Source organism: Periophthalmus magnuspinnatus, chromosome 20 (assembly GCF_009829125.3).
Source record: "Periophthalmus magnuspinnatus isolate fPerMag1 chromosome 20, fPerMag1.2.pri, whole genome shotgun sequence".
Taxonomy (NCBI): Eukaryota; Metazoa; Chordata; class Actinopteri; order Gobiiformes; family Gobiidae; genus Periophthalmus; species Periophthalmus magnuspinnatus.
The window spans coordinates 26,426,868-26,454,836 of record NC_047145.1 but is presented as its reverse complement, the minus strand read 5'-3'; positions in this window follow the sequence as shown (position 1 = coordinate 26,454,836).

Genomic DNA, 27,969 nt, shown 5'->3' with positions numbered 1-27,969 from the left:
ACAACATGCAACATACAGAACATACAACACACAAAACAGAACATACAGAACACACAAACATTTATGTGACAGACTTCTTCAACAAACACCAACATGTCCTGCGTTTACAAAAGGCAGTCTTCCTGCAAATGAACACAATCCCATTAAAATATTAATCTAATATTAAAGCTTTTAAGACAATTTGCATTTTATTTCCAAAAGTTGTTCAGCAAAATAGCACAGTGCACCTTTAAAGGAACCTGAATCACAGAGACTGAACCCGCTGAGACACATCCAGGTGTGTCTCGTTGTCAGTTTATGGACAGGCCTCATGTGGAAGAACCTCCAGAATTCACTCCCTGAGCTGCAGAGGCTGCACTAGCACTGACTCATGATTGGCTGCAGGAGCTGGGGTTTAGGACCATTTAGATCAGAAAGAGGCAGTTTAGGTTTAAAACAACTGAATTTCAGCATTGAAACTGACAACACAAATGAGAAACTTATATGAGGCTCTCTGATTGGATAATCATTTTGGGACCAAAACACCAAATTATAACAAACAACTTGGCTTCATGTTTTTGTAATTAAGAATAATTAATCAACACATTTGTATCTGTTTCAAATCAAATATAAATTGTCTATAGTTGATTTCAACAGGTCTGCCTTGTATCTGGGGACACATATAGATCATTACTATGGAATTTAACATCAAAATCTCATATTGTTATTTTAACAAAGCCACAGATCCCCCCCCAAACCAACACTGTCAGAGCAGGTCACCTTAACCTCTACAGCCAGCAGACGAGCAAAGTGCTGAGTGACGCACGCATTTTAATCAACCAAAGAAAACCAAAGCCATAAAAAAGTGCACGTCAAAGGCTATATCCAAAATCAGTGAAATAACCTCTCAGGCAGGATGGTCCCGCTGCTTCAGCCCAAGCCTGAAATTACCCGTCGCCGTGGGTTACGAGAGGCACATGAGTCATTCAGCGCAGTGGGAGCATCCTTCACTACAGCCTGATGGATGTGCCAACACAGTTACACAAACCTGCTGCTCTGCTCGGCCTTTCACTGCCAAAAAGCACAACTGGACTTTTGAAACATCGAGGAGTAAAGCAGTTTAAAAGATGCTAAAAATAATAGCTTCCACCTTCCCTGGGATCCAGAGTACACACTTCTCCAATACTTTACACAGATGTGAGTCTGGTCACTGGTGAATCTCCCAGAATTCAGGTGGGTGTGATTGACAGATAGATTAGCCAATCAGGGACACGCATGGTCCATTCATATCAAAACAAATATGGCTGCTTACGAGGAAAACAGAACAGCCAAAAATATAAAAATGGACAGAAAAACATGGCAGATTTCTGAAGAATCAATGAGTGACTAGACTGTGTTCATCTGAGGGGAGAGAAATTATAGTTTGTTCAAAATTTTAGACAGTATGGGATTCTGGTCTATTTCAAACCTACAAATACTTTAAGACAGAAACTGGTCCACCCAAAGGACAAAACCCTGAGCCACAAACAAAGTAATGTGGTCTACTCCATTCATTGTAGTGAAGAGTGCAGTGAGCGTTACATTGGAGAAACTAAACAGCAACTCCATAAGAGAATGTACCAACACCGTCATGAGAGCTCCTCTGGACAACAGTCTACTGTGCATCTCCATCGCAAAGATACTAACCACTCCTTTGAAAATAGTGAGGTTCAGATCTTAGCCAGACAAAAGAAATGGTTTGAGAGGGGAGTTAAAGAAGCTATTTGTGTTAGGAAAGACAATCCTTCCTTAAACAGACATATTTCCTCACCGATCTACTCAGACCCTCAGACCCAAACAAAGAGAACAATAGCAGCGTTGTTAAGAGCTGAATACGGTTGTTTAAGATGAAACTGGAGACAACAGCTGTTTACAGTTTCACTGTAGTTAGCTCCTCCTTTCAGACAGATATAAGGCAGTGGCCACCAGCAATCTGACCAGAACTGAAGCAGCCAAACATCTTCACTCCCACAACAATTTGTCCAGTTGACAGATTTTATTTCGTCTTTTGCTTTTAAAATGATGGGTGACCAATGAGCTCTTTTGTTTCACAAATATGTCACTGAAATAAACAAATCTGATTGGATGATCATGTTTAGTTCTGACTTGAGACACAACAGAGGGAGTGGTGATCATACTGATATCCCCCTGTATAAACAAACACAGAGAGATCTTTCCATGCAAGTTTTCTGTACCATGATGGCAAAACACTGCACTGATCTCTGAGAGTTGTGAAAAGTGCTTATAAACTCATCATGGTGAAAAATTAGGATGTTCAGAATGCATATGGTCAGTGAGGAATAACTTTGGACCACTGCAAACTGTTTTAAATAAACTAGTTCTGTTGTCACGCTTTTATGGTGGAAAAAAAGAGCATTTTTAAATCAGTTTCAGTGCACTTAAACCCATACTGTGGAACATTCCAGGTAAAAATTTCACATCCAAACAGCAGAACAGTGACCGGGATGGATTCCTAAAACATGATTTCATTTGAGTAATTACGGTGAGGAGCCCTGCAGGTAGCCATTAGACCTAAAGAGCAAGGCATTCATCACCAAAGCCCAAGATGAGATCATCAATTCAGCTGGAGTAGTGTTTTTTAGCACGTCATTGTTCATTGTGTCACATCTGTAAAGACCAGTCCAGAAACATTTGATTTACTGCAGTTTTTGTATGAAAATATAGGAAGTAAAATGTGTCCAGGTCTGCGTCTTCTCTCCACAGCCCCCGATATCGAAGCATCTGAATGTACAGGAGACATTAAACAAAAACCATCAGCTTTAGAGATTTACCCTCTTGTTGTATTTAATGTGATTCATGCATGTTTGAGGTATCTGTATTCTCCTACAGTCAAGACGCTCTAGAGAATCCAGTTTACCCCTACCCCCTAAACATGCACACTGCTCTGTACTCACACCCTTCTTTGATTTGTTTTAAATGCTGATATATGTAGTATTTAGCAGTTTCACAAAGTCATATTAGCACATATAAAAAATAATCCCCCACTTGCTACCATGCTCTGTATCTATCCATAGGTGGCGCCGTCATAATGTTTCGGCAGAGTGGCACTTTATTATGGTTACATTTACAGACGTGCTGAAAAGGAGTAGGAGGAAATCCAGTTTTCAACCAGAAGTCAGCTGACTTGTTTCTTTTATTAAGTTGTTTTAGAAGAATACAGTGGTTCCTGGGATATGGCAGGGGTTACGTTCTAAAAATAACCCGCAATAGGCAAAATCCACAAAGTAGTCATCTTTTTTTTTACAATTATTCCATATGTTTTAAGGCTGCAAAGCCCCTCACCACACACTTTATACACTTTTCTCAGACAGGCATTAACATTTCTCACATTTCTCTCGTTTAAACACTCTCAGAGTTCAGACCTTCGTATATTATATTCCTCTTCCTCAATGATCACTTTAAATATGTTGTTCACGTGTCTCTGCTCCAGCGGAATCCACAGAGGCAGCTCTGTGCAGAGAAACACTTAAGTCCACAGTGTTTCTGAAATTTCTCAGTGCAGAACGTTTCTTCGAGGAGACAGGCATGTAGGAGACTGATTGACAATGCTCTACAGTCCCTTAGCCAATCAGGACGCAGAACACAATGCAGGTTCATACTCTGTAAAAAAAGGCATGCAACAAAAAAAATCAGCGAAACAGCGAGACTTCGAAAGGTGAACCACGATATAGTAAGGGACTGTATTGTAATTTAAAATCTGCAAATCATAACATCCACAGGTGTCATAGATTATAACGATACAGCACACACAAGGTCATTTTGGCTCATGTATAAAGAACAGGAGAGGCTGTTGTTGCCAAGATAAAAGTTCAGCTCTGTACATGATTTTTTTTTTTTTTCTCGTCCCAGTACAGATATCAGCAGCTCTTGAGGTCAAAATAAGTCTGCTGCATGTTCTCTCCATTTAATTAGAACAGGTTTTGTTGTCAGAGAACCAGGACGTTGAACGGTTAGCACGGCTAGTTGTTGTAAGGGTTACCGCAATGCTTCTAAACATCATTAAGTGCTTTTAAACTCATCAATGCATAAGGTCAGTGAGGAATAACTTTTGACCACAGCAAAATACCACAGCAAATGAACTAGTTCTGTTTTTCATGCTTTTAGACAGTACAAATGCACCTTTAATGCTAGTAGTAATAGTATCAGTTGCATTGAGTTGACAAAATAAAATGTAGTAAATGGACGTTATTTTTAGTTTAATGTCAGTATCATTAACAGTACAGATGGATGAATGGACCCTTTTGCCATGGCGACTGTACCAACCACCAGCCGCCATGCCAGTCTACAGCATTTTAAATCTATGAACCCAAACGTCACATTTTCAGCTCTGGACACTACTTCTGTAAACTGTGAGTGACAGGTGCATGAATTTCCTCCTTTACCCAGAATGCACCTGACCTCAGGCTATCCGTTCATCCACACACAGCCGTGTCTGATGCCCATATGCACTTTTGTCTGTTAGCTCTCCTTTCTCTTTCTCTTCTATCTCTTTGCTTTCATTTCCCTCTCTCTCTCTTGTCTGTCTCTCTTCCTCTCTCTCATCTCTTTCTCCTGCTGTATTCTATCTCTTAATTTTCTCTCTCTCACTGCTCTCTCTGCTGTCTCTCTCCCTCTGTAACTGCTCTATACCTCTTTCTCCCCTCCCTTTCCTCTTTTCTTTCTCAATCTCTGTGAACCATACCTCTTTGTTTCTCTCCCTATCCCCTCTTTCTCTTCTCCCTCTCTCTCTCATTGCCATAGACGGCATATATAAATGGACATAGCTAACCTGTGTTCCAAATAGGAAGTGATCATGGACATGCTTTCGACTCCATCAACTCTGGTTCCAGTTCACTTTACACTGTCCCCTCTCTCTGTAACTGCTGCTGTCAGACTCATCATTTTGGTCTTAAAATGTTTGAATTAACCTGCTCTACATGATCCTGGGGTTTTTATTTCACTATTTTGTCCTTAACCTGTGTCCTTCTTTCTCCAATGTCGCTCCTGCTAGTGTTAGCAGCAGGTTTGATTGACAGCATTGCTAAGAAATTGCCCCTGTTAAACCATCAATAGGAAGTCAATGGGAAGGAGCGTTACCTTCAACAGCCTCACTCTGGATTGGCTCTTTGGTTGCTATGATACTCTCGGCCGGAATTCCAAACATGGAACTTTGCTTCAAATGCGCCCCTTTAACTGCTAGACTCGATGAGCTTTTGCATTTGGAGCTGAATGCAATGCAATACACACTCAATTAGTCCACTGCTATAACTTTACCTGTTGTATTTTTTTAAACCATGCAAGGTACCGTTTGTTTCAATATTTGTAGACCCCTTCTGTTTAGTTTACCCTTAACATCCCTGTTCATTAAATTACTTCTTAATTTACCATTTTCCATCTTGGTTTCTTCTGTTACTTCCCTGTCCCCACACGAGCTCATAACACTTCTTTTCTTATCCTCTCTCTTTCTTTCTCTCTCATTGCTCTCCCCTCCCTCTCCTCTCTCTTCGTTCTCCATCTCTTTCACCCTGCTCTCTCTCTCTTTCGCACATTGCACCATACCTCGTTCTCTCTCTCCCTATCCTCTCTCCCCCCCTCTTCTTTCTCTCCAGATGTACCCTCCCTCCCGCTCCCTGCATCACCTTTGTACCGCTCTGGTCTGTGTACATATCTTTTATATGAAGCACTCTGCACATTTGGGTTTTTCTGTTGCGAAAGCCTTCCAAAAACATAAAGCTCTGGATCTATTGTTGAAGAACATCACAAGTGCAGGAGCCATTGTCCTGTGCTCAGCCTGTGACGTGGTTTTGCCAACAATATAATGCAATACAAAAAAAAAAATGAAATTGACAGGTGCAAGCTGGTGTACTGTCATGCAGATGGGGTTTATGTCTGTGTTTAGGAGTAAAACCTTTAAGCAGTTTCCAGGATGTTAACTTTCATCTCAGCCTTAATATTTCACACTTTGCAGCACGCCTGGATGATGTTTTTTTCCCAGCGGATTGATCACATTTCTGTTTACATTTCTTCCCTGTCAATATTAACCTGGTTTCTTATCTGTTCTAATGCAGTTTCCTCATCACAAACAGACCTGGAGTTATGTTTTGTTTCATTCACACATGTTTAACACACAAACCCATATTTAGGCTGTTTTTCTCTCAAACACCATGGTATGTCATCATGTGGAACATACAGGAAGCGCTCCACTGTGTTTTTAAACTTTATACACCTTCACTAGAATCATTTGAATGATTTCAGCCCTGGAATTGTGAATCTCTGCTGAACTAAAGGTAAAAGGAGCTGTTAACTTGAAAACTACCACTTCATGACATCACAAGGTGGAACAGAGCATTTGGAGCTTTGGAGATGTAGACAGACTAATAATAAAGTGTTGCTCAAACATGTGTGAATAAAACAAAACACACCTCCAGGTCTGTTTTTGTAGAGGGAACAACATTATAACTTAAAACTTACAAGAGTCAATTTTTGTGTAATATAGGCCCTTTAAAAAAAACAAATATATACAGCTAAGGAATAACTTTGGATCACTGGAAAATGTTTAGACTGAACTAGTTATGTATATGTGGTACATGTTGAAGTTTATCGTTTCACTTCTTGGTTTGCCCTGAGCAGTGGATGTGACACATTGACACAACTGCTGCTCTGCTGTTGTCCATGTTGCGCTGTTGTTGTTTTTTGTTATTGTTGCTGTTGTTGCTTTGTTGTGGTTGCTGTTGCTCTGTTGTTGTTGTAGTTGTTGCTGTTATTGTTGTATTGCTGGTGGTGTTGTTGCTCTGTTGTTGTTGTTGCTGTTGTTACTGATTAAAGCTTCACTTTAATCAGTGCAATTTCACATAAAAAGGGTGACGTTTCTTCCTCCAAAGTCTGAAGTCTGCTCCAAACCACAGTCTTGTACTGACAGAGGATTGGCTGTACATTAAAACCATCCAAACTGATGACACACCATGTGTAACAAATGCATCTTGATTAGATTCAATTACAACGATATTGCTTTAAAGAACTTGGAGGTATTAACTGTACCACATACGATATTGAGATCACCATGTTTCCTTTTATTCTTTAGAAAATGCTATATTCACCCAAAACAGTGGATTAACATGTTTAATAAGTTTCACTTTCATTTTTGATGCTCTGGGTCCCCCTTCTTTTTATGCTTAGTCCCTCCCCCTTCAGAGCATCATCACAACACATTCAGCTGCATCCTGCTAATGAAACTACTGCACATCACTTCAGGTTTGTCAGGTTGTTTTTAATACAAGTTTTTCTTTTTTTTTCTTTTTTTTTTTTAAAGTTTTGGATGAGACTTGTCATGTGGGAGTGTGGGTGACATAGGCTTGTGTGCGAACCATGAGGAGGGTTTGAATAGAGGGAGATATTCCTCAAAATATGTATGGGTGACATCTAAAACCTCTTCAGGCATGTTTTTGATGAGGAAACAACGTTATAACATTATAACAACAAAAAAAACTCTGTTTTGCATGATACTCCCTCTTAAACTATAAAAGAGGGGAATGAGTGAATGAAACAAAACACAACTCCAGTAATAGTTTAGATTTGGCAGTATTATAACATGAAAAAGTGTGAATTCTGCATAATATAGCAGCTTTAAAGAACCAAATGGTTGGATGGAGGCTGCAGTGGGCTCTGACTGCGCCTCCCAACAGCGCTGCCAGGGGTTAGACGCTGCTTATCATCCAGGTGGAGCAGGTCATAAAAAATGCCTTTTGATTTGAACAGTGTTTGACAGTTCATCTTGCTGCTTGTGCTGGACTGATGTAAGGCTGCAGTAGTGCTGTCACGTTACTAAAATTTCAAGCTCATTTTGATTGATACCTGATACTAATTACATACCAATACAGTGGTCCTTAGTTTATCGTGGGGGTTATGTTCTAAAGATAACCCACAATAGACGAAATCCGCAAAGTCAGCTTTATATTTACAATTGTTATTGTTATATATATATATATATATATATATATATATATATATATATATATATATATATATATATATATATATATATATATATATATATATATATATATATATATATATATATATATATATATATATATATACACATTTTTTTTATTATTATTATTTAAGGCTGTAAAACCCCTCACCACACACTTTATACACTTTTCTCACACAGGCATTAACATTTTCTCACATTTCTCTCTTGTTTAAACACTCTCAAAGTTCAAACCTTCGTATATTATATCCTCCTTCCTTGATGATCTCTTTAAATGTGTTGTTCATGTGTCTCTGCTCCAGTGGTATCCACAGAGGCACCTCTCCGTGCAGAGAAACACTTAAGTCCAAAGTGTTTCTGAAATTTGTCAGTGCAGAACGTTTCATCGACACTGTGGGTTTTGTCTGGGAGAAAACTTGCAAATATACAGCACTTCAGAGTCACACTGCGACACAATTATGTAAACATGCAAAATTGCACACAAAAAATCCGAAAAAACAGCGAGACCACGAAAGGTGAGCAACGATATAGTGAAGGACCACTGTATGATAAAAAAAAACAAAAACACTCTTTCTTTAGACAATAGAATGTGATTTTCCACATCAAATGTTTCATACTTTGTTTTCTCTTCCCATGTGTTATATGTGTGTAATCCCTCAGTGTGCAGTAGGTTCATAGTGGTCCATGTGTGTATACTAGTCTATGTGTCTTATACTTGTGAAACATACAGAGACACATCATTATAAACATATTCAAGAAAGGTTCTTTTCTATCCTGTCAAAGGGACTTTTTCAGTATTGATACCTGTTGAAATGAGTATCTAGTTTCGATACTGGTTTTAGTATCGATTCATATCTGATTCTCGATACTTTTGATAGCCCTCGTCTGCAGTTCACGCTGGGTCTTACATCATTCTCTCCTCTGCAGTCTTAGCCGTAAGACTTTAGGGAGGTTTAATATGAATTGACAGGGACATGTGTAGCTCAGGGAGGGTCGATCATTTTACTCAAGATGACATTGCCGTAAGTGAGCTCGTCAAGGGAAAAGCGTCTTTGTTTGAGGGCTTTAGCTTTAATTAGTTTGATATTGTCAATATAATAAATACTACTTCAAGCTATTTTAAAGACATAAAAAAGTTTACTTTAAAGGTGCATTATGAAAGTTTTTGGCGGATCCCCTGTGAAATAATTTTCTTTATGTTATTGCTTTGACTGGAATGTTCCACAGTATTGTATTGAACTTTATTTCTCCATGGAGACAAGCAGATGATACCACCAGACCCTGGAGGACTAAAGGGGGAGGAGTGAGGGGGAGATATAAGGAACAGTGTGATTGGTCTAACAGGTTTACGCATTTCAAAGTCCGTCCCTGTAGACAGGCGTTTTTAATCAAAAACACCTGGGGCAGTCCTGCGTGATGTCACATAGTACTTGAAATTGTAGCCGCCGCTGAAGCCAGGACACATTTTAAAACACTTTTGACCAGAAAGTTGCAATTTTACATGGTTTGTACTAACACTGGCAAACAATGTCTTGGAATAGTCATGTAGTAGTACAGGGACAATGTGAGTTCTCTCCACAAGGAAAAGTTACACAATGCACCTTTTAAATACATGTAGTACTTTTATCAACATGTATTATTATTATTATTATTATTATTATTATTATTATTGCGCTAGCACATAAGGTACGCTGTGTAGTATTTGAAGCAAAAGTCAGTCTCTGCATTTGACCCACCATTCAGTGCCACATGGGCTAAAGTTCTCAGGAAAACATAGCTGGAGGATGATCTTGTGCCGTTTTAGATTGATGTAAAGCTGCACCTGGAGGTACCATTGTGGTATCGGAATTGGTATTGAATATTGGGTCTATTCCTTAGTATCAGAAGTTTGAAATGTTAGTATCATTTCATTTCTGTTGCTTATTGATGTCGTTAAAACTGCATAAAAAGCTGCAAGTACATCACACATTATATTGTTATTACCTTGCATTTGTTGAAGCTATAGAAAATCTTGTCTCTGCAGTGACTTAAGCCGTCCAACTCCTGTTAGAGTGACTACTGTTGGTGTAAACCACTCTGTGACAGTAACACTGTATTTATGAGCAGGTTTTAATTTGTGCCTCTTTCCTTTGGTGAAATTAATTGAAAATGGTAGTGCTGAGAGTGCAGCATTGTTACCGGACTGATAAAGGCGTTATTCGATCCATCTTCTATCCACTGTATATATAAATGGTCATAGCTAACCTGCTAGCTGGCACGTTCCACTAAGCGCCTGCTCCCTGTTAAATCAGTGGTGTGGACAGGAAGAGGCGTTACCTTCAACAGTCTCACTCCAGATTGGCTCTTTGGTTTCCATGATACTCGCCCTCAAAATTCCAAATATGAAACTCTGCTCCAGATTGTCCCCTATAACTGCTAGCCTCGATGAGCTTCATTTGGAGCTGAATGGTGTAGTGGCGTCACACTCACTTAGTCCACTCTTTATACAGTCTATAGGTTCTACCTCTCCTTGTGTTATGTGTATATAAAGTGGATTGGACAGGTCAGGCTTCATTTCTCTAAAACACGGTTAAGGTTGGTTCTAGTTTGATCATTTTTAAAGTTTATCATTTTACTTCCTGGTTGGACATGGGCAGGAGGTAGAGGTAATCTTTGTACACAGCAGCACATTAGCTAGCTCACTGTGTCTCAGTGCTAACCGTCACTTTTATTAAATTGTAAAACATAAAATAAACAACCTATTAAAATAAAAAATGTGTTAAAATAAAGACTACCCTGTTGTTTCCTCTGGTAAAGATTTAATTTTACCTGTATAGTCTTTTAAATATATAAAGATGTAACTTTTCTGGAATACAGTCCTGCCATTTGCTTGTCTCCATGGAGATGTTATTGCTTTGCCTGGAATATTTCACAGTACACTCCCATGTACTCAATTACATAACTTTGCTTGAAAAATTGAACTATTGCTTGAAAAATGTGCATTCTTCCTTACTCCACTTATCTTTACTCCATGAGATAGCTTAATGCCATACACTGGAACCTTCCAAGCAATAAAATTTCCATGGAGAAAGCAAGTTGTGTACCCTCCTCCAGAAATGTTACATAGTGCACCTTTAATGTTTCTATATAACACCAAACAATGAGGTAATAATAATCTGGAAGCATGGAGGGAGTGTATTCAGGCCTCGCAGGGCGTAGTGCCTGTCAAAGTCAGCGGGGCCGCTCTAATAGGCGGTCTACATGACTCAGCACATATTCGTCCTGGACTCCATTACACGCGGCATCCGGGATCACAGTGACCCCTCTCCCTCCATGCCGCAGGGGGGTCGTCCTTCTGCGGTGGAGCTGGCATTTTTTCAACAAACCACTCACAATACAAAATCAAGTCTCAGAATGAAGGAGGGATGGCAGTTTGGACAATGAGGAGGATGAGGGGGAGATGAAGAAAGGAGGAGGAGATGTGGAGAGGAGAAGAGGAGATTGGAGCAGAGAGGGGGAGGAGATGAGGAGGAGGAGAGGAGTGGGTTAATGAACAGTGGCATTACTGACAAAGAAAGGACAGAAAATACTGATGGAGTTGCCAATAGTGTGTCAGCAGTGTTTCGCAAACTGTGGGGCTGGTACAGATTTCATTTAGACTGAAAAAGAGTAATGCTCTTGGGCTCTTGCTCCTCCTGCTGCTCCTGCTCCTCCTACTTAAAATGGTACAGTTTAGGCAAGATTAAGCCCCGGATACATTCCAATGAGAGATGTGCTTAAGATACATCCTTCAGTGTCTCTGGGTTAAACCTGTATTTGACCCATCTTTCAGTGTCTCTGGGTTAAACCTGTATTTGACCCATCCTTCAGTGTCTCTGGGTTAAACCTGTATTTGACCCATCCTTCAGTGTCTCTGGGTTAAACCTGTATTTGACCCATCCTTCAGTGTCTCTGGGTTAAACCTGTCAGGAGCAGTGGGACCATGTCCTGATCTTGTCTTGTGTCAGTCAGGACGACCTCAGCTGGAGGATTTGATCTGTTGTGCATGTTTTGGGTTGATGGGGGAAACTGGAGTGCCCAGAGAAAACCCACCCAGACACAGGCAGAACATGCAAACACCACACAGACAGACCCATGAGTCAAACCCGGAACCTTGTTGCTGTGAGGAGAGTGCTGGTGAATCAGCGTCCATACCACCCTGTTGTGTTTTTTTTTTTTTTTTTTTGTTTGTTTGTTTGTTTTTTCAAAACATTTTAGCACCTTTTCAGTTACTACCAAGATTATATAATTTTCCAAGCTGGAAAGCACAATATTTTTAATTCCATACTGCGGAACATTTCAGGCAATGCCATAATGTCTCCAAGGAGACAATCAGCACCCTCACCAGAAAAGTTACATAGTGCATACACACTTTAATACTTTATAAAGATGTGAGTCTGGTCACCAGTGAACCTGTCCGTTTTCAAATGGGAGTGATTGACAGGTGGATTAGCCATTCAGAGACACACGTGGTTCGTCCGTATTGGCAATAATAAAGGAAAACAATACCACAGAGGGCTGAAAAACATGGGGGATTTCTACAAAATCACAGAGCAGCACTCAACTCTGTTCATCTGAGGAGAGAGAAATTACATTTTAATTATAAATCACACGTGACCAATGAGATCCTTTGTTTTGCACGTGTCACTGGAAAATGGATCTGATAGGATGATCACATTTGACTGGGCCTGAGGCACAACGGAGGACATGGGGACCAGACTGGTATTAATCAGTCTGGATTTGCCAGGCAAGATATATACATCAGTCGACCCCATTTTCACTTCACACCTTGAAGCCATCTGCGTTTAACTGACTCCACTTCTCATCATCACCAATATTTTCTTTTCTTTTTTACCCAGGAGGCTTTGCAAGAAAGGCCTCCGTAACCCTTTCCGTTACCGCGAGCGACGAAGGTAAAGGTGATTTCTGAAACGTGTCGGGCTGAAATGAATGAACCGCGATGGAGGAAGAGAGACTGCAATTAGCCGGTTTCTGCAGCTAATCCCCTCCAGACAAGCCCCATCAGTCATGCTCTTAATCCTTTGTTTCCCTGGAAGATAACTACGCTTCAGGGACTTAACATTTTCTTAATAAGTCATCCTCCTATAGAATGGACATGCGGGCGCAAGATTGGGCAGAATTATCCTCGTTGTATGACATTGGATTGATAAGAGAGGGATTGTGATAGCAGAGCAAAGTTAGCTGTGGAGGAAGTGTGTTTTGGTCAAATGAAACAATAATGAGACAGGAAAGGTCAGGCGTCTGTCTGTCAGAGCCGCATTTAAGACACAAGTTTGAATCCTCAGACGAGGATGGCAGGATGCTCCCATGGTACAGAGGAAAAAGTCATGTTAAAAGTAAACATATAGTTTGTTTATGTGTGTTTGATTATCCCACGTATGATCAGATTTTTGCATCCTGAGTTTTTGCGTGTCCATGTAAACACAGTATCTTGATTTCAGTTTCCTGGATAAAACAGTACCCTGTTTATGAGAAACCAGGACACTGTCACTGGGATATTCTGACAATATTCAGGATACTGTGGCATGTAGATGCAGTATCCTGATTTCTCTTTGCTGGTACTGTGCTGAGCATGTGCCAACTGAAGTAACAAATATGGTAAGAGCAGCAAGGTTCCCAAAACAACTCAACCAGAACTTTAAAAAATAATAGTAATTGTTTTATATGAACAAAATAAAAGCTGTCTATTTCAGCACAACCACCTTTCAACACCTTTATTTTAAAGTAGATCTTTGTTATTAGAAACAGACTTAAAAGTCTTAATTTAGCAAGGTTACCAAAACGTTTAGCTCCTTGTCATATCTGTGTCATGGTTGCCATAGTAACTCCTCTAAATATCCAGGATACTCTGATTGTGCATGTGTACAGAGATATGACTACCCTGGTTAATCTGAGCGCATGGAAACATCATATCCACAATACGGCTCATAACGGGGATATATCTCATAACCTGGATACGGCTCATAACCAGGATACGGCTCATAACCAGAATACAGGATATGGCTCATAACCGGGATACGGCTCATAACCAGAATACAGCATATGGCTCATAACCGGGATACGGCTCATAACCAGAATACAGGATATGGCTCATAACCGGGATACGGCTCATAACCAGAATACAGCATATGGCTCATAACCGGGATACGGCTCATAACCAGAATACAGGATATGGCTCATAACCACGATAAGGCTCATAACCAGAATACGGGATACGGCTCATAACCGGGATACAGCTCATAACCAGAATACAGGATACGGCTCATAACCGGGATACGGCTCATAACTGGGATACGGCTCATAACTGGGATACGGCTCATAACCTGTACCTGTTTTTTTCCCATTTGAGTAAAATGTGTCTTCCCCCAGTACAGATATGTTAGATTAGCAGCTCAAGTCCACTGTGTGTTGCATCAAGTTATAAAGCATTTCATTGTCTGATAACCAGGAAGTGCCATGTTAGCATGCTAGTTGTTGTCAGAATTTCCACAATGCAATGATTGATAACAGATGAATTAGGAAAGTGAGAGAGAATACTTTTTGAGCATGTAAATCTAAAAGGACCCGACAGCTACAGATATTAATACAGCCTCTTTAAATATTTATGTTTTTTGATATAATTTACCATCAATATTTGATATGGTATGCATTTATTTGTACACTGAAGGTAAACAGTCCACTGACTAAAACAAAACTCATACCACTAAGAAAATAAGTGGGTTTTAGAGTAGCCCCAGTTCAAAGCCTGGTCTAAAATAGGACCAAACCAGGTCTAAAAGAATATGACCTGTTTGAAACCAAGACCAAACCTTGCCTTGAGTGTAAGAAACAGTGTGTGTTTTTTTGTTTGTTTGTTTGTTTTCAAAAACGTGAAAAACAGAACTTGTTCATGATGAACAGTTTGCAGAGGTCCAAAGTTACTCCTCAATGACCTTATGCATTCAGAGGATCCTAATTACTCACCATGATGAGTTTATAAACACTTTGAACAACTTTCAGAGACCAGACTTGAGTTATGCTATCACTATGATGCTAACAACTAGCATGCTCGCACACACTTCCTGATGATTAAAATGATTTATATTCAGATCCAGGCAGTACACAGCAGACTTTTGACCTCAAGGGCTGCTTAAACAATACATCTGTACTGGGACAAGGGTAAATTAATGTTTTAAAAAAATAAAAATTATATGTATATGTATATATACATATAATTTATATATATATATATATATATATATATATACATATATATAGCCAAGATGTCTCTATTCAGCCTTCACCAGATAATGTACACAAAAGCTCTATACTGCACTCTGGATGTCAAATGTCTTTAGAGACTTTTGTCACAGTGATGTTGTGACACACACACAAGACTCTCGGTAAATTCAAGATTCTTTTGCTCTTTGTATTTTCACAAGGAACATTTATGACACAAGACATTCAGAGTCCAATACTGCCAGACCTTCAATATACATGATTTGAATAAAAAATAAAATAAGAATAAAAATATAAGACACAATATTACAAGGTTAGTAAGAGACGCTGGCCTTTAAAAATGTTACAATTACATTAAACCTTAAGCCAGTGGTCCCCAACCACCGGGCCGCGGACCGGTACCGGTCCGTGGATCAATTGGTACCGGGCTGCGGGCCGTCCAAGAAATAATTAATTATTTCTGTTGTATTTATTATCTGAGTCTGAACAAGTCGTTTTTGAAAAATGACCGGATTCTCTCGGTTACATTTCCGTCACTTGAGCGCCGACAACTTAACCACTTAGCGTTCCGACGGCCCGCCCGCGTTACACGTTACAACTTTACAGCAATGTACGTGTATTTCTGCGTCACCCACACAAACAATCTACACATCAAATGAAAGCTACGGCATTCATCTTTCTGAATATAACCCATTTACACCTGTAATCACCACAGTGCTGACAGGAAAGACGTTTTTACAGACAAGTCAGAAATGTGAATCTGGACTTCACTTACCTTTGAGCGCTCTGGTTCTGTCAAACATCAACATATTCACACAAAGTTGGTCTCATTCATCCGTAAAGGTCCAGAGAATATAATCCAGTCAAGAAATTATGTCCACAAAGGAAGTTAGAGCCTCCATGTCCAATCTGCTGCATGAAAGTGAAATCTGCTCCGTCACTTCTCTGCGTAAAAACACGAGACTGGATATAAAGATCCGTGCGTAAAATTATGCACGCGTATTGTGTAATTTTACGCAGCAGTTTTGCGTTTTAAACATGACAAAACGGACAAAACAAAGGAAGTACACGACCGAGGACACTGTGGATGTTTGTACAAGTTAAACTAGAGGCATCTCGGACCTGGAGCGGTTCATGGAACCGAGTGAAGATCTCATGGTGGACTGAGGAGTAGAGGGACCTTATGTTTTGATGGACTGGATGCTGTTCCTGATCGGTAAGCATGGTTTATTCTGCTATTAACTTAATTGTGGGTCAAATGTGTATCATGTGTAATCATTAGCATTAGCCCCCCCCACCCCCGGTCCGCGGTAAAATTTTCAAGCGTTGGCCGGTCCGCGGTGATAAAAAGGTTGGGGACCACTGCCTTAAGCTACACGATCACCCAACCCTCCAGTTAAAGGCACTCATGAGTGTGTAACCTTTCTAGCGGAGGACCCACAACCTGCTTGTTTCCATGGAGATGTGATTTTAATCAGAATGTTCCACAGCATGGCATTAACGTGTGTCTTTCCAGGGACAAGCAGGTGATGGCATTAAACTAAATGACATGTCAGATCTGTGGAGAAGAAATGCAGTGTAAGGAATACATGTTTTTCATGGTATTTCTTGAGTAGTGAATGCACCTGCACTTGAACCCTAGATACATTTAATCTCATATTGTGGAACATTCCAAGTAAAGCAATGGAGAACAGTTTTAAAGAGACTGTACATTTTTACCCACGAATAAAATGTGTCTTGTCCCAGCATAGGTATATTAAGTGGCTCTCTTCAAAATAAATCCGCTGTGTCCTCTCTGCATCAGTTTGTATAAAGAAGTGGACTAAGTGAGTGTGACGTCACCCACAGTGTTCGGCTCCAGTCAAATGAAGCTCATCGAGGCTAGAGCAGTTATAGCGGACAATTTGGTGCTGAGTTCCAACCGCGAGTATCATTACAACCAAAGTGCCAATATGAAGCCAGGCCATCGAAGGTAAAGCCCCTTCCCTTAGCAACGCTGTCAATCAAACCCGTTGCTAATGCCTGCGGGAGCGACCTCAAAGAAAGATGGTGCCTGATGTAAAGTGAATTGAAGAGTCGATGGAGCTTGAAGCACGCCCATGATCACCTCCTCTTTGGAACGTGGCGGCTAGCAGGTTAGCTATGTCCATTTATACATACAGTCTATGGTCTGCATCTACCTATAAAGCACGATTAGCATGCTAGCTGTTGTTATCATTAACACTCTGGTCTCTTTAAGTTGTTAAACGCGCTGATAAACTCATCACAGTGCATAATTATGATCTTCTGAATGCATAAGCTAAGTGAGAAATAACTTTGGACCACTGCAAACTTCATGTTTTGAAGATATTAAAAATCAGGTAGAGTGCCTTAAGATACACAGTAAAAGATTACCATTTTAAATATAATACAGGTTCCTAAAAATACAATCCTTTAGTAAATACATACCAACCTAGTTTTATTGCAGTCTTCAAAATTCTGAAATAACACCATGGAGACCAACCGTGCAAGTGTCAGATCTCCCCTCTCACATCTACACACACTTTGAGGAGGGAGACTTGACCTGAAGCTAGATTCTGCTCTTTTCTTTTTTAAATAAACCGGGCGTTCTGTGCTGATAGCTTGTGGCTCACTGTCTCTTGGTGAAGCTAAGGTGTTGTTAGCGTCTTCCAAACCTAATCAAATAAGTTTATGTGGGATTGAAGAGGTAATTGGAGGAGGTAGCCGGAGGGCGCGTGTGTCGGCCTTATACAGAGGAGCTGAGATGTGCCTGGTGAGATCCTGAAGGCGTCGTGAAGGGAAAGAACAGAGACGACGCTCACGGCTAAGTAATATCTAAGGGAGTTGAAGCTAGTGAATGGAGCGAGCGCTTTAGAATGATGCTGAGCTGTATCTTTCACAACTATAAGACACATAGACTAGTACACACCCATGGACCACTATGAACCTACTGCACACTGAGGGATTACACACATATAACACACATGGGAACAGAACACAAAGTACAACATTTAATGTTGAAAATCACATTCAATTGTCTAAAGAAAGAGTGTTTACAATTTTTTTTATCGTGGTATCATAATCAGTATTGCTTTTCCAACTTCAAGACACTCAAACCGCTCCATCCACACACATACACACACACACACACCCACACACCCACACACACACCCCCACACACACTGGGGACCCAAGGACACACTACAACTACAGTTGTCCCTCACTATATCGTTCACCTTTCGTGGTCTTGCTGTTTCTTGGATTTTTTTTTGTGCAATTTTGCATGCTTTTTTACAGTGTATGAACGTGCATTGTGTTCTTTGTCCTGATTGGTTAAGGGACTGTAGCTCACTGTCAATCAATCTCCTCTGTGCCGTCTCCTGTACAGTACAGAATGTGTTCAGACAAATTTACATAAATGTTCGATCGGAGTGTGACTCTGAAGTGCTGAAACCTTTAATGACAGTGATGACATTCATGACAGCGAGGAGCAGGATGATGCGGAGCGCAGGCCATTGACAAGTACTTTTCACGCAGTACCAAGCTCATTTAATGCTAGCAAGGGCTGGTCTGACAAATTTAAGAAACACTTTGGACTTAAGTGTTTCTCTGCACGGAAAGACACCTCTGTGGATACCACTGGAGCAGAGACACATGAAAAGCACATTTAAAGAGATCATTGAAGAAGAGGGATATAATATACAAAGGTTTGAACATTGAGAGTGTTTAAACAAGAGAGAAATGTGAGAAAATGTTAATGCCTGTCTGAGAAAAGTGTATAAAGTGTGTGGTGAGGGGTTTTACAGCCTTAAATCATGTATAATAACTGTAAAAAATAAAACTGACAATTTTTAGAAGGTAACCCCCCCAATAAACCAGGTGCCATTGTATAGCATTCATCTTTGGGAGCTGGAATCACAGTACCATTCCAGTGGATTTGACCACTCAACCAGTAATGTTTATGTCGAGAGCGTGATTTGAACCCCAAACATTCAGATCAGTGGGTAAGCGTTCTTCCAACTGAGCCACTGTGCCACAGATACTTTTCCTCAGTATTGAAATTGAGTTTGAAATTTCAGTTTTGTGACAATAGCCGTCTGTAGTGAACTTGAGGCCCGGGCCATGGCAGCGGTCAGTGGGGAAGGGCTGTAATTGCCCTCGTTTTGCTCCATCCATCCATTTTTTTTTTTTTTTTTTAATGAGCAGAGCACTCTTGACCTTGAACACACAGCAACAGGCACTTCAGGAATAACAGAGATAGAGGGAGGACAGAGGGAATAATAGAAAGAGGAAGAGAAAGTGCTTATATAAAGGAGAAAAGAGAACAAGGTAAAGAGGGTTAAGAGAGAGGGAATAAACTAAAGGAGATGGCAGGAGCAGGAGAGACAGGTGCATGGTGAGCCAGGGACAGGGCAGACAGGAACAGAGGAGACAGGTGCAAATGTGGCAGGAGCAGAGAGAAACATGAGAGACAGGGGACCGAGAGATGGGAGCATGAGAGATAGGAGCATGAGAGATAGGAGCATGAGAGATAGGAGCATGAGAGATAGGAGCATAGGAGCACAATTGGTAATACTGTACAATTTAAAACATTAAAACAAAACAGTGGATTTTATGATGTTAGTATAACAGCTCATAAAATAAAAGCAGACAAACAGAGACAGTATAAACAGCATGTACATGAAACATACTGTTACAGCACAAAGGGAGAAAAGCAGGACACAGGAGGTGGCTTCAAAAAAGTGGGATTATTTTGAGATCCGCATTAAACCCAGATCATAAACCAGAACCGTCTAATGCCTAAACTGCACACGTGTAATCATTTGCTCATGGTCAAACATGGAGACTGGTGTAAAAAAGATGTCATCTTTCTGTCAACATAAGCCTCATACTGAGAGTTCAGTCAAAACTTTTGTCTAGAGAGTGAGTTTATGACATCACAAGGTGGAACAGAGCATTTTGAGCTTTGAAGATGTAGATAGACTAATAATAAACATGTGTGAATGAAACAAAAAGTAAGGTATGTTTTTGATGAGATAACAACATTCTAACAAGGATTAAAGAGTCAATTTTGCCTAATATAGGACCTTTAAATAGCCAAAAGTCCTCAAAATGGAAAGTCCATGGTACATGGCACATTTTAAAGACATTTTAGGGTTAAAAAATAAGTTAAAACCCTGTATATTGTTTGTGTTCAGGTCCATACAGGTTTTGGCAACCTTTACTTTGACCATTTCGTGTTGCATGTGTGAATGCGTATTTGGACCCGATGCCCTCCCACTCTGCACGCCTCTGCCCTCTCCATTCTCTGTTTACTCACCTGACGCCTGTGTGTGTGTCTGTGTGTGTGGCTTTTGTAAATAACACTACTACTGTCCACTGGAATGAGAACAGCGTGATTTATGATACTGCACTTTAAACTTTCAGGGGAATGCAGTGGATACTACACTCTCACTGGAAAAAAACAAACAGAACTCATTTGTTTTAAACGGTTTACAGTGGTCCACAGCTATTCCTCGCTGACCTTATGCATTCAGAGATCAGATCATAATTATTCACCAAGATGATTTTACAAGCACTTTTCACAACTTTCAGAGACCAGAGCAAAGTGCTGTCATCACGGTAAAGCACACAACTACCATGCTAAAGCACACTTCCTGATTCTCTGATCAGATGCAGACAGTGCACAGACTCATTGTGACCGCGAGATCTGCTTGTAAAATATATCTGCACTGCATTTTGCTCAAATACAGAGGTAATCGGAATATGGGAAAGTATGTGTTTCTCTCTCTCTCTCTCTGTGTGTCTCTGTCTCTCCCTCTGCTCTCTCTGTCTGTCTCTTCCGTCTCTCTCTGTCCTTCTCTCTCCCCTCTCTGCACCCCCTTCATCTCTCTCTCTCTGTATGTCCCTCCCCCTCTTTCTATGTCTCTCACCCCCCTGTCTCTCCCTCTCTTCCTTTCTCTCTCTCTTCCCACCTCTTTCACTCTTTCTTTCTCTATCTGCCCCCTCTCTCTCTGTCCCTCCCCCTCTTTCTCTCTCTCTCTGTCCCTCCTCCTCTTTCTCTCTCTCTCTGTCCCTCCCCCTCTTTCTCTCTCTCTCTTTGTCCCTCCCCCTCTTTCTCTCTCTCTGTCCCTCCTCCTCCTCTCTCTCTCTCTGTCCTTCGCACTCTTTCTCTCTCTTTGTCCCTCTCCCTCTCTGTCCCTCACCCTCTTTCTCTCTGTCTATCTCTTTTTCCCTCTCCCTCTCTCTCTGTCTCTCACCCTCTTTCTCTCTCTCTCTGTCCTTTGCACGCTTTCTCTCTCTCTGTCCCTCGTACTCTTTCTTTCTGTCTTTCTCCCTCTTTGTCCATCTCCCTCTCTCTCACCTTCTTTCTCTCTCTCTCTATCTCTGTCCTTCGCTCTCTTTCTCTCTCCTGTCTCTCTCTTTGTTCCTCTTCCTTCTTTCTCTGTCCCTCCTCCCTCTCTCTCGCTCTCTCTGTCCTTCACACTCTTTCTCTCTCTCTGTCTCTCTCTTTGTCCCTATCCCTCTCTGTCACTCACCCTCTTTCTCTCTCTCTCTATCTCTGTCCTTCGCTCTCTTTCTCTCTCTCTGTCTCCCTCTTTGTTCCTCTTTCTCTCTGTCCCTCCTCCCTCTCTCTCACTCTCTCTGTGCTTCGCACTCTTTCTCTCTCTTTGTCCCTCTTTCTCTTTCCCTCTGTCCCTCCTCCTCTTTCCCTCTGTCCCTCCTCCCTCTCTCTCACTCTCTCTGTCCTTCGCACTCTTTCTCTCTCTCTCTCTTTGTCCCTCTCTCTCTCTGTCACTCACCCTTTTTCTCTCTCTCTCTATCTCTATCCTTTGCTCTCTTTCTCTCTCTGTCTCTCTCTTTGTCCCTCTCCCTCTCTGTCACTCACCTTCTTTCTCTCTCTCTCTGTCCTTTGCACTCTTTCTCTCTCTCTGTCTCTCTCTTTGTCCCTCTCCCTCTCTCTCTGTCCCTCACCCTCTTTCTCTATATCTCTGTCCTTCGCTCTCTTTCTCTCTCTCTGTCTCTCTCTATGTTCCTCTTTCTCTCTGTCCCTCCTCCCTCTCTCTCGCTCTCCCTGTCCTTCGCACCCTTTCTCTCTCTGTGTCTCTCTCTTTGTCCCTCTCCCTCTCTCTGTCACTCACCCTCTTTCTCTCTCTCTCTGTCCTTCGCACTCTTTCTCTCTCTGTGTCTCTCTTTGTCCCTCTCCCTCTCTCTCACTCACCCTCTTTCTCTCTCTCTCTGTCCTTCGCACTCTTTCTCTCTCTCTGTCTCTCTCTTTGTCCCTCTCTCTCTCTGTCACTCACCCTCTTTCTCTCTATCTCTGTCCTTCGCTCTCTTTCTCTCTCTGTCTCTCTCTATGTTCCTCTTTCTCTCTGTCCCTCCTCCCTCTCTCTCGCTCTCCCTGTCCTTCGCACTCTTTCTCTCTCTCTGCCTCTCTCTTTGTCCCTCTCCCTCTCTCTCTCTGTCACCCACCCTCTTTCTCTCTATCTCTATCTCTGTCCTTCGCACTCTTTCTCTCTCTCTGTCTCTCTCTTTGTCCTTCTCTCTCTCTGTCCCTCACCCTCTTTCTCTCTATCTCTATCTCTGTCCTTCGCTTCCTTCTCTTTCTGTCTCTCTCGTGCTCTTCATAATCACATCTCAAACACTAAAAGACTTGCAGATAAACACGGAGCGATTGTCCTTGCATTTCTTTGTATGAATGAAAGTACGAGCGTAGATCAGGCCGTTTCAGTGCGTTTCTTTTGTGCATGAATGAGTACGGCCGTTTCAGTACGCTCTTTTGTCTCTTCACTTGAATGCCTTTGCGACAGGAGCGATCTGCAGACTCATATGTGCAGAGCTCTTTAGAATGGCATCTCTTTGCGTCAAACAGTCAAAGGAGTTATTACAAATGCGTCTAATGCTCGCTCAGTTCAAATGTTGTTTACATGTTTCAGCTCTTTAGGACATAAAGTCACTCGTTGCAGATAGCTGGAGGCTTCAGCCGTCTTGTGTAAATCTCCCCATGTTTCATTTTTGATTCAAAGTGACAGACCTGTCCTGAGGCTGTTCAGGGCTGAGGGACGACAGCAGCCTCACACCGTCACTGCTGTTATTAATGTTTTAGTAGTTGATCACATTGAAAGACAGTGGTACAGCTACAACAGGTTGCCAGTTTGATGCCTGTACAGTATCGTCAAAGTGCCCTTGAGCAGCCCTTGACACTTCGCCAGCCCCTGCTCTTTGTCCGCGGGTGTTGAATTAATGCATGTTTGTGTGAAAGCAGAAATCTTATTGTAAACACATGTGACTCATCATTAGCAGATAGAGAGGTTTTCCTGTTTAATCCTCTTCTGTTAAAGTGTTTGTGTGAATGAAAAATAGTAACAAAAAAGACTGGCTCATTATTAAACATGTTTCATATACTGGGGCGACAGAAGCTTATTTGGTAGAGCATTTGTCCACTGATCTACTGGCTGGCAGTTCAAATCCCACTGTCAACATAAACATCACTGGTTGAGCGGTCAAATCCACTGACCCACAGGTTGGCGGTGCGATTTCAGCCCCACAGATGAATGCTGAGTTGAGTGTCTTGAAGGTGGAAAAGTGCTGTATAAAAATGTGACCATTTGCCTTCACCCATAATATTGGATCAGTATCAGAAAGAGAATAGTCCCTCGTCCACAGTGGCTCATTTTCCAGCTGATTCAATGACTAGAATGAAGTCACTGCTTTACATAACTGCATCCTTTATATTTCTGTCAATCAAACTACTCTGTACATTATGAGCACTGACTCCCTCTGACTCCATCAGGCCCAGCGGTGAGAGCCTGTGACACTCAAACCCACTCTCTCCATCAGTCACAGCAGGACTCCAAACATGGCTCCCTCTCCCTCTGGAGAGAGAGGGGACAGCCCCTCTCTATCCTTCCTCTCCCCTTCTCCCCCTCTCCTCCCTCTCTTCCTCTCCTCTCTCCTCTCTCTCCTCCCTCCCCTCTGTGCCCTCTCTCTCCTCCCTCTCCCCTCTGTGCCCTCTCTCCCCTCCCTCTCCTCTCTCTCCTCCCTCTCCCCTCTGTGCCCTCTCTCTCCTCCCTCTCCTCTCTCTCCTCCCTCTCCTCTCTGTGTCCTCTTTCTCCTCCCTCTCCTCTCTCTCCTCCCTCTCCTCTCTGTGTCCTCTCTCTCCTCCCTCTCCTCTCTTTCCTCCCTCTCCTCTCTCTCCTCCCTCTCCCCTCTGTGCCCTCTCTCTCCTCCCTCCCCCCCTATGCCCTTTCTCTCCTCCCTCTCCTCTCTCTCCTCCCTCTCCTCTCTCTCCTCCCTCTCCTCCCTCTCCTCCCTCTCCTCTTTCTCCTCCCTCTCCCCTCTGTGCCCTCTCTCTCCTCCCTCTCCTCTCTCTCCTCCCTCTCCCCCTCTCCTCTCTTCTCCCTCCCAGTACATCTCTCATGTGAACACTCTAATTCACCTCTAATGTTCTCCTCTCCCTGTATCCCCCCCCTCCTTCCCGTATCCGAGAACACATCACTCCGGTGCCTTAATGAGCCATTACAATTTCTATCAGCGATCCAGGCCGTGCCGAGCCGGAGTGAGGACGATGGACATATTTGTTGTTCTGATCTGCTCCAAAGAATGTGGCCTCATATTAGTCTCTGTGGAATCAGGGAGCTGGTCATGATGTCTTATGTGTGTGTCTCCGTGTGTGTCCCGTGTGTTTGTCTCGTGTGTATGTCTCATGTGTGTGTCCTGTGTGGTTGTCTCTTGTGTGTGTGTGTCTCATGTGTTTCGTGTGTGTCCCGTGTGTATATATAGTATAATTATTATTACTTGTGATGATTCAATTGCAGGTTTTGTATTGTCTTGAAAAATCGTCATGCTTACCAAGAGCAAGGCCGCCTGTCCAAAGAGCTGATCTGTAATTTGCCCTATTGTGTGATACAGGAGCTTTCACTATAAAGCTCTTTGTTTCCATGTGAAGCTCTTTGTTTACGAGCCGTTTTACTGTAAAGCTCTTTGTTTACATGTCGTTTCACTGTAAAGCTCATTGTTTACGTGTCGTTTCACTGTAAAGCTCATTGTTTACGTGTCGTTTCTCTGTAAAGCTCTTTGTTTACGTGTCGTTTCACTGTAAAGCTCTTTGTTTACGTGTCGTTTCACTGTAAAGCTCTTTGTTTACACGTCGTTTCACTGTAAAGCTCTTTGTTTACGTGTCGTTTCACTGTAAAGCTCATTATTTATGCGTTGTTTCACTGTAAAGCTGTCTGTTTACGCGTTGTTTCACTGTAAAGCTCTTTGTTTATGTGTCGTTTCATTGTAAAGCTCTTTGTTTACACGTCGTTTCACTGTAAAGCTCTTTGTTTACGTGTCATTTCACTATAAAGCTCATTGTTTACGTGTCGTTTCACTGTAAAGCTCTTTGTTTACACGTCGTTTCACTGTAAAGCTCTTTGTTTACGTGTCGTTTCACTGTAGAGCTCATTGTTTACGTGTCGTTTCACTGTAAAGCTCTTTGTTTACGCGTCGTTTCACTGTAAAGCTCTTTGTTTACGTGTCATTTCACTATAAAGCTCATTGTTTACGTGTCGTTTCACTGTAAAGCTCTTTGTTTACGCGTCGTTTCACTGTAAAGCTCTTTGTTTACGTGTCATTTCACTATAAAGCTCATTGTTTACGTGTCGTTTCACTGTAAAGCTCTTTGTTTGCGTGTGAGCAGGTCCAGAATGCAGCTGTAACAGGAGCCTTCTGTCATTGTCTAGAGTCATGATAGAGACCCCCCCTCCCCTCACGCAGACAGGAAATAGGGGTCACTGTGGGGTCACCGCGTCTAAACTCAGAAATGTTTTTTTTTTTTTTTTACCCACAATCCCCTGCTCCCTCTCTGATCACGAGCAGAAGTAGATGCACAGATAAGTACAGAGGCAGTGCCATGTTTGGTCCTGAAGGGAAACGAGTGATATCAGACAATCTGTCACCCCCCTCCCACAACTCCCATGACCCCTCAAATAGGGCGGCTCATGAAGAAAAAAGAAAAGAAAAAAATATCATCGAGGACTAGAAAAAATATCACAGAGGACTGGAAAACGGGGTGGATTTCTGCAGAATGTGTGCAAACTCAAATATTAAATGTATTTTTAAAAAACTTGTATAATACTATTTTGGTCTATCACTTTTCCGAGCAATGGCATGGGAGGGTCCGCTGCCTGTGAGTTATTGTTATTGCTTTACTGCAAGTTATGAGTCAGATCTGCAGAGAGGCGAACCTGCTCACAATACAAACAGTGCTTGTTTTTTCAATACATTTTTGAGCGATAAAAAACAACAATACTGAAGATCTGCATGAAATATTTTTTATATTTTCTACTCAAATACTTGTACTTAAGTAGATTTTTTTCATGTGATACTTTTACTTTTCCTTGATAATTTTTTTTTGCTCCAATATCTGTACTTTTACTTAAGAAACAAAACTGTGTACTTCCACCACTGATGAATTTAAAGCCATACTGCAGAACAGTGCCGGCAAAGCAATAAGCATTTCCACAGACACAAGCAAGCGCCGTACACTTCACGAAAAAAGTGACTTAGCACAGCTTTAAAACAAGACATATTTGAAAATCCTGGCTTTGACTTTGGACTTCTGTTGCGTTGCCGTGCAGCGAGTCCATTTGCACTTGTTTGAAATGAGGAGCTTAGATGAGACAGGGATGAGATGCAGGGTAATGTTTCCAACAGTGTCTCCATTCCCCAGTGAAATGAGTGTAAACCCTGAGCTCAGTGAGGGGCAGACTGAGGCTAAAAGCACCAGCACTACACCAGAAGGACCAGCAGGGGGCCGGGAGGGCAGCAGAGGGCACTACTGCTGCGGCAAAGGCGGCAAGCTCGGCAAAAAATAGCAGTTCAACCAATTACGCACGTGACCTGTCGACCTACAAGAAGTTAGCGAATAAATCTTCTCAAAACGCCAAGCAAAAGAAATGCTAGTCAGACTATAAGAAGTAAAGGGGAGACTGAGGTGGGAGGAGGGGCCGGGTCTGGAGGACGAAAGGGGAGAGTGAGGGGGGAGGAGGGGCCGGGTCTTGAGAACTAAAGGGTAGAGTAATGGGGGAGGAGGGGCGTGGCCTGAAGGACTAAAGAGGAGGGTGATGGAGGAGAAGGGGTGGGGTCTGAAGGACTAAAGGGGAGAGTGAGAGACGAGGAGCGGCGGGGTCTGGAGGATTAAAGCAGAGAGTGGGGGGGGGGGGGGGCATGGCCTGGAGGACTAAAGGGTAGAGTGAGGGGGGAAGGAGGGGCCGGGTGTGGAGGACTAAAGGGGAGAGTGAGGGGGGAGCAGGGGTCTGGAGGTACAAGAAAGAGTGTGATCGGTCTAACAAGTATCCACACTTCAAACTCCGAAACTCCGCCCCTGTAGCCACCTGTAATCAGAAACACCTGGCTGTAATCAGGGCGTTCCTGTGTGATGTCATGTAGTACTTGAAAGTGCAGTGGTCTTTGAAGGCAGCACACATAGTTTCTGACTGTTTTTGAAGGCAATGCTGCAAATGTTTGCACTATAAAAAAGTACAGTATTATTTAAACACTATATAGAGTATTAAGCTCCACTTTAAAATAGTGAAATACCAAAGTCAATATTTTGTGGAGAATTTTGACCTTGAAATTGAAACTACTTTACCTAAGAAGTCAGTTCATAGTAAACACGTTTTCAGATTTTCCCATTTGTGTTAATGACTTTGTTCAAA